The following is an 11,765-nucleotide window of genomic DNA, read 5'->3' as shown; positions in this document are numbered from 1 at the left end:
AGGGGAGGGGAAAGTGTCGGAGGGGAGGGAGAGATTGAAGATGTGGGTGAGGGAGCGTAGGATGGAGGGGGAGGGAGGTCGTAGGAGTTGTGAGGGGATAGGTTCGAGGGGGCAGGTGGTGAGGCGGGCATCAGAGAGGATCTTGGAGACTTCCTCGATGGTAGTAAGGTCAAAGGTGCGGAGTGTTGGGGGGGCTTCAGTATGAGGAATGTAGGGTGGGGTGGAAGTGGAGGTCAGAGCAGTGGTGGGGCCATAGGAGAGGGGTGATGAGGGGGTAGCTGAGTGAGGGAGAACGGGGTTGGAGGGAGTTTGAGCAGCGACAAAGTCCCTGAGGGTTATGTCGAGGGGGTGGGGGGATGAGGGGGTAGCTGTGTGAGAGGGGACGAGTTGAGAGGGCGTGTGAGTTGCGGCGATGTCCTTGTGAATTGTGTCAATCTTGTTTTTGAAGTGATTGGCAATCTCAAGGGCAGTGAGTGAGGTGCTGGGAGGAGGTGGGGTGGCGAGAGTAGAGAGTTGAAGGTGGAGAAGAGTCGGCGAGGATTGGGGGAGAGGGCCTTGATGAGGGTCAGGAAGTAGGCTTGTTTGGCTGCATTGAGGTATAGGTGTGGAAGGCAGATTTGTAGCGGGTGAAGGCTTGTTGGGATTTGGTTTTGCACCATCGTCACTCCAGGGCACAACTGTGTCATTTGAGGGTTGTGGTGTGATCAGTCTGCCAGGGCTGGAGCTGTCGGGGTCTGATGTTGCGTGTGGTTAAAGGTGCTAGTGAGTCAAGGGCTGTTGACAGCGCGTTGTGGGGAGACGTCAGAGGTCCATCAGCTTCATCAGATGACAGGAGAGACATTAGAGGTCTATCAGCTTCATCTGAGAACAGGGGAGAAATCAAAATGTCCATCAGCTTCATTGTAGAACAAGGGAGACATCAGAGGTCCATCAGCTTTATCAGAGGGCAGGGGAGTCATCAGAGGTCCATCAGCTTCATCAGAGGATAGGCAGACATCAGAGGTCCATCAGCCTCATTGGAGACAGGGGAGACATCAGAGGTCCATTAACTTCATCAGAGGACAGAGGAGAAATCAAAGGTCTATCAGCTTCATTAGAGGACAGGGGAGACATCAGAGGTCCATCAGCTTCATCGTAGGACAAGGAAGACATCAGAGGTCCATCAGCTTTATTGGATGACAGAGGAGTCATCAGAGGCTGTCACAGATCCCACCCACATGCACATGCCCACAGTGACTAGCTAACAGAGGCGTGCACGTCTGGCCATGACTTGGTGTAAAGAGGGAATGACGGGGACTTATTTTGTCACAGCCCGCACTACCTCTCCTCTCATATTAGGACCCGTGCAGTTTACATTGTCTATATGGAGGAGGTGTAGGGTTGGATTCATCCTAGGCTCTAAGTGTTCCCCCTTGACCAACATCATTTTTAATTCAAGTCTTCCAGATAGTCTGGCCATTGGTCGAGACCATCCTTGGGCTGAGGCTAATCTATTCCAATTGTGACATTTGGTCAATCCCGTAATTCACAACCTTAAATCCTTCCCTGACATTCAAAAAGCTGCTCGCATTCCACCCCATCAGTATTTTATCTACAGATACAACACATTTTTGCCTCCAAAGCCTCTTCTCTGACTCTTGAACAACCTACCCCTTTAGATCATATCTGCCTCCAAGGCCCACACCACCGGGACATCATTTCCGCTACGTATACATTGCTTGTAGATGTCGCCCTTTTTCTATTGGTTCTCCCCTTTATATGTGTAAATGGTCCCGTTTCCTTCAATGTGATATTGGGTTGGATCAATGGAGTAGGATTTGGGAGGCCTCTTCTAAATCTTCTGTGTGTGTAATGTGTACAGAAAATCCTTCTAAGACCCCCATGTTTTGGTATCGGACCCCTGAGGTTCTCCATGATAGTAACCTGAATGTTTCCTCTGTTTGCTGGTGTTGTGGGACGGAAACTGACACTCTTTTCCACATTTTTTGGGATTGCCGGTCCATTGCGCCCTTTTGGGGGAGGTCCTTACCCCATTGTGGTTACTTTTCCTGGCTCCTGTCCCTTTTGAGCCCATTTACTTTCTGTTGGGTCTACCTTTTCGGGTCTCTCTAAATGTGCGAGGAAACTTTCCACCTACATGAGGGCAGCCAGGAGAACCATTCCCATGCATTGGCTGTCTTCTATGTCCCCCATGTTACCGGCACTGATGAAGGTCAGAGCAGAAATGAGAAAGTTGGAGTACCTACCTGCTTTACACCCTGCTACTGTCCCTGTGCTGGAGGCAGTTCAGGACCCACGGGACACCTATGACACCGATCTGTCTGCTCCGATCGTTTGTGATTGATGGCCATGTCACTGTTTTGTATTGACATTGTATGTTCTTATGTACCTCTCATCGATGAGCTGCTTTATCAGCCTTCTCTCCCTCTCTGCTTTTATTTACATTTACCTTTGTGACTACTTGTTGTAATATGTGACCTAGAGAGGGAAATGGGTGCTAATAGGCTGCAGGAGATCTGCTGAGACATAGAGAGGGAAATGGGCGCTAATAGGCTGCAGGAGATCCGCTGAGACATAGAGAGGGAAATGGGTGCTAATAGGCTGCGGGAGATCTGCTGAGACATAGAGAGGGAAATAGGTGCTAATAGGCTGCAGGAGATCCACTGAGACATAGAGAGCGAAATGGGAGCTAATAGGCTGCAGGAGATCTGCTGAGACATAGAGAGGGAAATGGGTGCTAATAGGCTGCAGGAGATCCGCTGAGACAGAGAGAGGGAAATGGGTGCTAATAGGCTGCAGGAGATCTGCCGAGACATAGAAAGGGAAATGGGTGCTAATAGGCTGCAGGAGATCTGCCGAGACATAGAAAGGGAAATGGGTGCTAATACCCTGCAGGAGATCTGCCGAGACATAGAAAGGGAAATGGGTGCTAATAGGCTGCAGGAGATCCACTGAGACATAGAGAGCGAAATGGGAGCTAATAGGCTGCAGGAGATCTGCTGAGACATAGAGAGGGAAATGGGTGCTAATAGGCTGCAGGAGATCCGCTGAGACAGAGAGAGGGAAATGGGCGCTAATAGGCTGCAGGAGATCTGCCGAGACATAGAAAGGGAAATGGGTGCTAATACCCTGCAGGAGATCTGCCGAGACATAGAAAGGGAAATGGGTGCTAATAGGCTGCAGGAGATCTGCCGAGACATATAAAGGGAAATGGGAGCTAATAGGCTGCAGGAGATCTGCCGAGACATAGAAAGGGAAATGGGAGCTAATAGGCTGCAGTAGAAAGGGAAATGGGTGCTAATAGGCTGCAGGAGATCCGCTGAGACGTAGAGAGGGAAATGGGTGCTAATAGGCTGCAGGAGATCCGCCGAGACGTAGAGAGGGAAATGGGTGCTAATAGGCTGCAGGAGATCTGCTGAGACAATGAAATGTGTATGAAATGGATGGATGTGCAGACACTCCCAGAAGATGATGTCATTATGAGTGGATTGATATATATTTTTGCATTGTCCCCCCCAGAAGGATCAGGTTTGGCGGGATCGCTCTCATTAGCTATACATTTGTATTTTGTGTTCTGTGTTTGTAAGACTTTTCTATATGTAATAAGAGATGTTTGTTGAACAGTTGGTTACATAAGAGTTACATTTATTTCTTCTTCCTTTATTCAGTAATGTTTCATCTCCCGTAGTATCCCTGTAAGGTACATATTATACAGGAAGGGGGATTATGGGATGGATCTCGGGGCTGCAGTTCCTCTGATCTCCACAAGGTGGGGATCTCACCTATACTCACACAGGAAGTCTCTATGGAATAAAGACAGGAAGTGATGTCAGGTACAGACAGGAAGTGATGTCAGGTACAGACCAGAAGTTCCAGATGAGAGGTGAGGCGGGAAGAAGTATATCAGAGACGTTGGTGGAAGTGGCAGCAGAGGAGGTAATAAGATGTTATTTCCTATTTACAACAAATATATATAAATCTGAGGTGCTTTTAGCTTTAAAAAATGAAAGGGGCTTTATAGCAACTTAAATGTGTAATATGTGTAACATTGCGCTGTTTATCTCCTCCTCCCCTCCCCCGCCTGTCTCCAGCACTGCACCCAGGGACTAGCAGGGAGGGGAGAGACCTTGCAGTATAATGAGAACCGATTGGCTGCTCCTCAGGAAAGGGGAGTGTCCGGCTTGTCCTTTCTCCCTTTCACTCCCAGAGACGTTTTGGCATTTTTTGCACATTAAAAAAATCATTTTAGCCTGAAGATGACACAAAACCCCCAAAATATCAATTTTCTGAAAGTAGAGACTTTATAGAATAAAATAGTGATAGTTCTAATTTTTTATGTCACAAAATATTATCACAAAGTCTAGGAAATGCCAAATTTCACTAAAAAATACACTTAAGCTGATTTCAGGGCACAAAAAGCAATAAATGACCCATTTATGTGTAAAAATATAAAAGCCGAGGTTGCAGCGAGTAAATAGATATCCAACATGTCAAACCTTAAGTTGTGTGTGCTGAAATGGTGACAACCTTTAGTCCCCGGTATTATCTATAGGGGACACATTTATAGCCCCTTCTAGGTCATCAGTATAGAGTACGGAGGAGGTCTGCTCCTAGAATTATCCTCTCATTCTGGTGTGACCGGCGATATGTAACGTGTATCACAATCAATGTTATCACGTGTAGGCGCTCCAGCGTGTGCTCTTACGTTTGGGCATGCATATATGTGGGGGAGGGGGGGCCTTAAAATGTTTTAAAGGGAGGAGTTATGTACTTGGGTGTAACTTTAATTCTTTACAATTAAAAAAAAAATTTACTTAAGGGGCAAAGTCCTCTATGTGATAACTTTTGATGAGAGGTTCTCTTTATTGAGACATCCAGGGTCTAAAAGACCCCCAATGTCTCCCCTGTACTCCATTGGATGTAATGTAGAGCACATCGCACCGCATTACATTCTTTGCCGGCCTCGATGGTCAGGAAATCTGTCATAACGTCACTTCTGGGTCAGGACAAGAAGGGAGTGAACGTGTCCGCTCTCCTCCTTCCCCTCTACCCTCCGACACCCGCTGACCCGGGCCCACAGATGGGCAAGCAGAGCCGGGGAAGCATAGTAGGTACAGGAGAGGATCACACACACGGGGTGGCAGAGGCTGGCACCTGAAAGGAGAGCCCTGCAGCTTGCCCTCAGCAGGGATAAAGATTAAAAACAATACTTGCCCGGCCCCCAGAACTACATGTCCCGGGCGTCGGGTGATGTAAAGTGACCATCCCTGCATGATGAGCCGACATTGACCTCACAGCACTGCCTCAGAGCAAACTAGTCATAGGAAGGATCAGATTTATCATTCCTTGTCTGCAGATCTAATACTCATCAAAACCAGTTCAGAGACCAAACAAACCCAACAGAGAAAAGGGCCCCGGACCCCAAAATTGTAGTAAACACTAAACAGTCCAAACAAAATGTCTTCCCATGGGGGGAGTAGTTCTTCAATGTCCAGCAACCCTCCTATTCCCCCTCACATCCACATCCTATTATTGTGTGACCAATACCATCCAAATCATTCTTACTTTCATTTCCCAAAGTTATCCGTCTACAAGGAGACCTGTATAGATCACATGATGGCACCAATGAGGATGGAGGAGGACCGGAGTCACATGACTGAGAAGATACTAAACCTCACCCTGGAGATCATCTACCTGCTGACCGGAGAGGTGAGGAGGATTCTGGGAGGTCACATGACATCACTCTTATCTCTATTAATAATACACAAACCTGACCGGAGAGGTGAGGAGGATTCTGGGAGGTCACATGACATCACTCTCATCTCTGATAATAAAACACAGACCTGACCGGAGAGGTGAGGAGGATTCTGGGAGGTCACATGACATCACTCTCATCTCTGATAATAAAACACAGACCTGACCGGAGAGGTGAGGAGGATTCTGGGAGGTCACATGACATCACTCTTATCTCTATTAATAAAACACAGACCTGACCGGAGAGGTGAGGAGGATTCTGGGAGGTCACATGACATCACTCTTATCTCTATTAATAAAACACAGACCTGACCGGAGAGGTGAGGAGGATTCTGGGAGGTCACATGACATCACTCTCATCTCTATTAACCACTTGAGCACCTGAGGATTTACCCCCCTTAATGACCACGCCTCTTTTTGCTACTCGGCGCTGCACTAATTCAACTGATAATTGCGCGGTCATGCAATGCTGCACCCAAACGAAATTTACATCCTTTTTTTCACACAAATAGAGCTTTCTTTTGGTGGTATTTGATCATCTGTGCGCTTTTTATTTTTCACGCTATAAACAAAAAAAGGCCAAAAATTTTGAAGAAAAACAATATTTTTTACTTTCAGCTATTAAAAATATATAGTAAACTCAAAGTTGGTTATAAATTTAGGTCAAAATGTATTCTGCTCCATGTTTTTGGTAAAAAAATCCCAATAAGTGTATATTGATTGCTTTGTGTGAAGTTATAGCGTCTACAAACTATGGGATAGATACTGCAATTTACGCCATTTTTCTGCTATACAGCCCTGCGCTAGTTTAATGGACAATTGCGCGGTCATGCAATACGGCACATAAATGAAATTTACATCCTTTTTTTCCCCACAAATTGAGCTTTCTTTCGGTGGTATTTGATCGCCTGTGCGGTTTTTATTTTTTGCGCTATAAAAAAAAAAGGCTGACAATTTTGAGGAAAAAAAAAACAATATTTTGGACTTTTTGCTATAAAACATGTCCAGTAAAAAAAAAATGCAAAAATCAAATTTAGTTATAAATTTCTACCAAAATGCATTCTGCGACATGTCTTTGCTAAAAAAAACCCCAATACGTGTAAATTAATTGGTTTATGTGAAAGTTATAGCGTTTACAAATGGCGGGAAAGATACTGTGATTTTTAGGTTTTTTTTTATACTAATAGTGGCGGCGATCAGCGACTTATGGCGGCGATCAGCGACTTATGGCGGGACTGCGGCAGACATTCTGACATTGGGGGGTACTGACTTGGGGTCACTGACATCCCCAAAAACACTAATACAGTGATCAGTGCAAAAAAAAAAAACTGACACTGTACTAATGGCACTGGGGAGGAAGGGGTTAACTTTATTTAGCAGGGAAGGGTTATAGGAGTGAGGGGAGTGTTTTACTAGGGGGCGGGGTGTGTACTGGGCGGGACAAGGCTGATCGAGAAAGAGAAACTGTTCTTTCTCGATCAGCTCATCCTCGAGCTGACAGGGAAGTGACAGACAGCACAGCTACTGCAGCTGTGCTCTCTGTCACTGTTTACCGCCGATCGCCGGGACATAGCCGCTAAGGAGCGGCTGTGACCCGGCGACTGACATCTGCGGCGGTGATCCGTGGGACAAATAGGGCGGCAGCGCGCCTCGCGCGCGCCCCTTATTTGTTTACAAAACACACATTTTAAAACGTGGTTTTGCCTGTGAGTGCCGCCCTGCCACCTTATATGTACAGTGGTTGGGCGGCATGCGGTTAATAAAACACAGACCTGACCGGAGAGGTGAGGAGGATTCTGGGAGGTCACATGACATCACTCTCATCTCTATTAATAAAACACAGACCTGACCGGAGAGGTGAGGAGGATTCTGGGAGGTCACATGACATCACTCTTTTCTATTCAGGTCAATAGACCATTTTATTTTTGCACACATTTAGATGATGTCAGGTGGTTGATATTGTTTTATTTGTCTCCTGATCTGTAGGATTATGTTGTAAAGAAGAAGTCTAGTGGGGAGCCAATCTCAGGAGGATGGAGCAGAACCCAGAGCCTCACCATGGTGCCTCCATCTCATTCTCTGATACCTGAGAGGGAGAAAGAGCAGAAGATTCTGGAACTGACCACCATGATGGTCCATCAGCTGACAGGAGAGGTGAGCGGTGCCGGGAATTCTGGGACATTCTCCAGTAACAGACAAGGGATGTGTCTGGATGGTGACTGTATCATTGTGTGTGTCAGGTTCCTATAAGGTGTCAGGGTGTCACTGTCTATTTCTCCATGGAGGAGTGGGAGTATTTAGAAGGACACAAGGATCTCTACAAGGACGTCATGATGGACAATCAGCCGCCCCTCACATCACCGGGTAAGAGGAGACTTTATTGTAAAGGAGAGAGCAGTACGGAGGATCCACCTAGATCCCCCATCATCTGATAAACACATAGAAACAATGGATTCAGTCAGTGTGTGTGTTTCCTACAGATGGATCCAGTCATGGGAACCCACCAGAGAGATGTCCCCGTCCTCTGTATTCCCGGGATTCCACACAGGAAGGTCACACCATCCCTCACCATCATCAGGTAGATGATGACAATTATTGGTAGTTGTGATTTATACACAGCATGTTTGTTACAATGAATGTTTTATTATATCTTTCAGAGTGGAATCCTCGGGGATGATAATATTGATGTTAAAGAAGAGTATAAAGAGGAGGATGAGGAGTATGGAGTGATGGAGGAGTTTTCAGAAGGACACAAGGATATGATGGAGCCACCTAATACCAGGAACCCCCCAGAGGGATGTCCCCGTCCTCTGTATTCCCGGGATTCCACACAGGAAGGTCACACCATCCCTCACTATTACAAGGTTGGTGGGATGGAGAATCTAGAACATGGACTTGTAGAGACTATGGGCTCCAATCACAAAGCGGTATCTTCCCGTATCCCAGTATGTAGTAAGATGCTGCATTCTGTTTTTTAGTAGTGAATCCTGCGGGGAATTTACCACTGGTGTCCATAGCAACACTTGTAAGTAGCTTGTTGTTAAGGAGAGGGCAGCCGCCAGTGTCCCCAACAACCAGTAAACAAGGAGCAGACGGCCACCAAGTTCCCCGCTGACAGCTGTGACAGGTCTGGTATGGATTTTGAGGGGAACCCTGATGCCAAAATAATACAAAAAGTGTGGGTTCCCCTCCAAAATCAATACCAGACCCTTAGTGAGTGCCCACCTTCCTCCTGAACCATACCAGGCCACATACCCTCAACATTGGGTGGGTGCTTCAGGGTAGGGGCACTCTGCCCCCCCAAAAGCACCTTGCCGTCATGTTGATGGGGACAAGGGTCCCTTCTTCACAACCCTGGGCAGTGGTTGTGGGGGTCTGTGGGTGGGGGACTTATTGGAATCTAGAAGCCACCTTTAACAAGGAGGCCCCCAGATCCCACCCCCCCCCCCCCCCACAATGGTAATGAGTATAGAGTACATAGTACCCCTATTCATTCACCAAATAGTGTAGTGTAAAAAAACACTGGAAGATATTTTTGACAAAACAAAAATAAAGAACAATATCCCCCTGATGTAGATCCATCGATGATCCAATCACAATACTCGCTGTCATGAAGAAAAAACAAAGCTCCACTCCTGACATCTGACAGCTCCGCCGCCTCCCACTTCTAAATAAACTAAGGAACAATACCACCCTGTGACATCACTGGGTGGCCTTGCCCTCTTGTGACATCACCAATACAACATGCCCCGGTCAGTGATGTCACCAATACAACATGCCCCAGTCAGTGACATCACCAATACAACATGCCCCGGTCAGTGATGTCACCAATACAGCATGCCCCGATCAGTGACGTCACCGAGTGGCACCGTCCCTTAGTATATTTAGTGGCAGGAGGCAGCAGAGCTGTCAGACAGAGGGGAGTCTTCATTGGGAGCGGAGATTTTCTTTCCGAGTCAGCGGTGACAGCAATCATCGTGATTGGTGATGGATCTACACCGGGGGGGACACTTTGCTTTAGTTTTGTTTTTTTAATAAAGGATTTGTCAAAAACTGCCTGCTGTCTATTTAACAGAATACTTTTTTGGGGTGAATAATTAGGGGTACCATGTACCCCATACTCATTCACATGGGGTGAGAGATCTGAGGGCCCCCTTGTTACATTTTGTAAGTCCTCTGCCTGCAAACCCCCACAGCCACTAGCCTGGGTTGTGGGGAAGAGTCCCTTGTCCTCATCAACATGGACAAGGTGCTCTGGGGGAGCAAAGCCCCCCCTGCCCCAGAGCATCCACTCCATGTTAAGGGCATGTGACCTGGTATGTTTCAGGAGGGAGGTCACTTGCTTGACCCCCCTTTCCTGACCTGCTGAGCAGCATGCTCAGATAGGGGTCTGGTATGTATTTCTTTCATTTTGACAAGGGGTTCCCATCAAAATCCATACCAGACCCCAGGGGGGAACCCCACACCATTTTCTTAATATTTTGTTGCCGGTAAATCTTTTTTTTTTTTAGATTTATCGGTTGGTTAGGACACGGCGGCCGCTCGCTCCCTAACAACCATGTTGTTTACTGGTTGTTAAGGATGCCAGCGGCCGCCCACTCTTTACCAAGCAGTACACATTTCCTGAATGCCGCATGTCTCCACCACTAATTAATGACCGCATGCATTTCATTCTTTATTTCCTTCTGTGAATGTAACGCCTGTTCATGCGGTATTTACTGAGCGTGTTCAGTGTTTGTGGTCAATACCGCAACACGGGATAGGAAATGGACAGTTTCAGGATGGCATGCGGTATTTAGGGGAAATGTACCCACATATCACATGTGATCTGCTTCTGTGAAGGGAGACAATGTGTGGATTTTGTGTGTGATGTCACAATCATAAATCTTACATTTTACAGATGATATTTTCTCTCATTTCCTTGATTTAGAGTGGAGATCCAATCGATATAGAATTTGAGGTGAAAGCAGAAGAAGAAGAGGCGTATGTGAGGGATGATCAGCAGTCTATGGAGGAGGATGGAATAACGGGGACATTTATAGAGGAGGACACTCCTACAGAGATCAGCACAGGTGGGTCATGAACACTAAATCCATTCCTCCACCCATACTGCTCACTGATTGGTCCAGAGTAGGGCGGGGACTGGGTGATATCAGCCTGTAATCCCCTGGTCACTTTCCTGAGCTGTGTTCCCCGTCCTGTATTCCTGGATTTCTCTCGGATAATCTTCCTTCTCTGTGCTGCAGACACAATTTATGTCTCTAGACTGGATTTATGGAGGTTCTGGGGTTCAGCTGGCAGCAAAATGTTGATTTTTACTATAAGCATTGCATAATGTAGGCACCCAGGACAGGTGACTGGGGTCTCCTGCCTTGTGCCTGACTCTTCCAGGGGACCTTCTCTCATCTGCTGGCTGTGCCGGGTGGAGGGATATGTCTGTAGTGTCTCAGACCCAAGTCACTGAGTGCAGTCTCAGGAGATGGGAGGCAAGCAACACTTTAAGGACCTTTAATTACTGAATAACAATATTATCAGTCCTGACCATTACACTATATAATTTATATTGTACATTACATACACCTGACCCCTGCACTATATACACTCTATGTTGTACATTCCATACTCCTGACCCCTGCACTATATACTCTGTTGTACATTACATACTCCTGACCCCTGCACTATATACTCTATGTTGTACATTACATACTCCTGACCCCTGCACTATATACTCTATGTTGTACATTACATCCTCCTGACCCCTGCACTATATACTCTATGTTGTACATTACATACTCCTGACCCCTGCACTATATACTCTATTTTGTACATTACATACTCCTGACTTCTTTTCTCCCCCCTCCCCCCACTGCTATATGTACACATAATATGGATTCTCTTTTGTTCTCCCCATTTCCTCCCAGCTGGACATTTTATATCGGATGATGTGATTGGAGCACAGACTTTTACATGGTGATAATAATGTGATAACATCCTCCAACTTTGGACCCTTA

At 46.6% G+C, this 11,765-nt stretch overlaps 1 long non-coding RNA gene across 1 annotated transcript; it reads left to right on the top strand.

The window, feature by feature from the left end:
• The first annotated feature begins 8,479 nt into the window (after positions 1–8,479).
• Positions 8,480–10,945, top strand: LOC149443987 (uncharacterized). Its single transcript, XR_016306582.1, has 2 exons — positions 8,480–8,618; positions 10,685–10,945. It is a non-coding gene; the product is annotated as an uncharacterized LOC149443987 (long non-coding RNA).
• Positions 10,946–11,765: the final 820 nt, after the last annotated feature.

Source organism: Staurois parvus, unplaced genomic scaffold, assembly GCF_062004578.1.
Source record: "Staurois parvus isolate SC_StPar_1 unplaced genomic scaffold, SC_StPar_1.0 ptg000819l, whole genome shotgun sequence".
In the NCBI taxonomy this organism is placed as follows: Eukaryota; Metazoa; Chordata; class Amphibia; order Anura; family Ranidae; genus Staurois; species Staurois parvus.
Note: the sequence above shows the minus strand (reverse complement) of the source record. Positions and strands in the feature narration are given on the sequence as shown.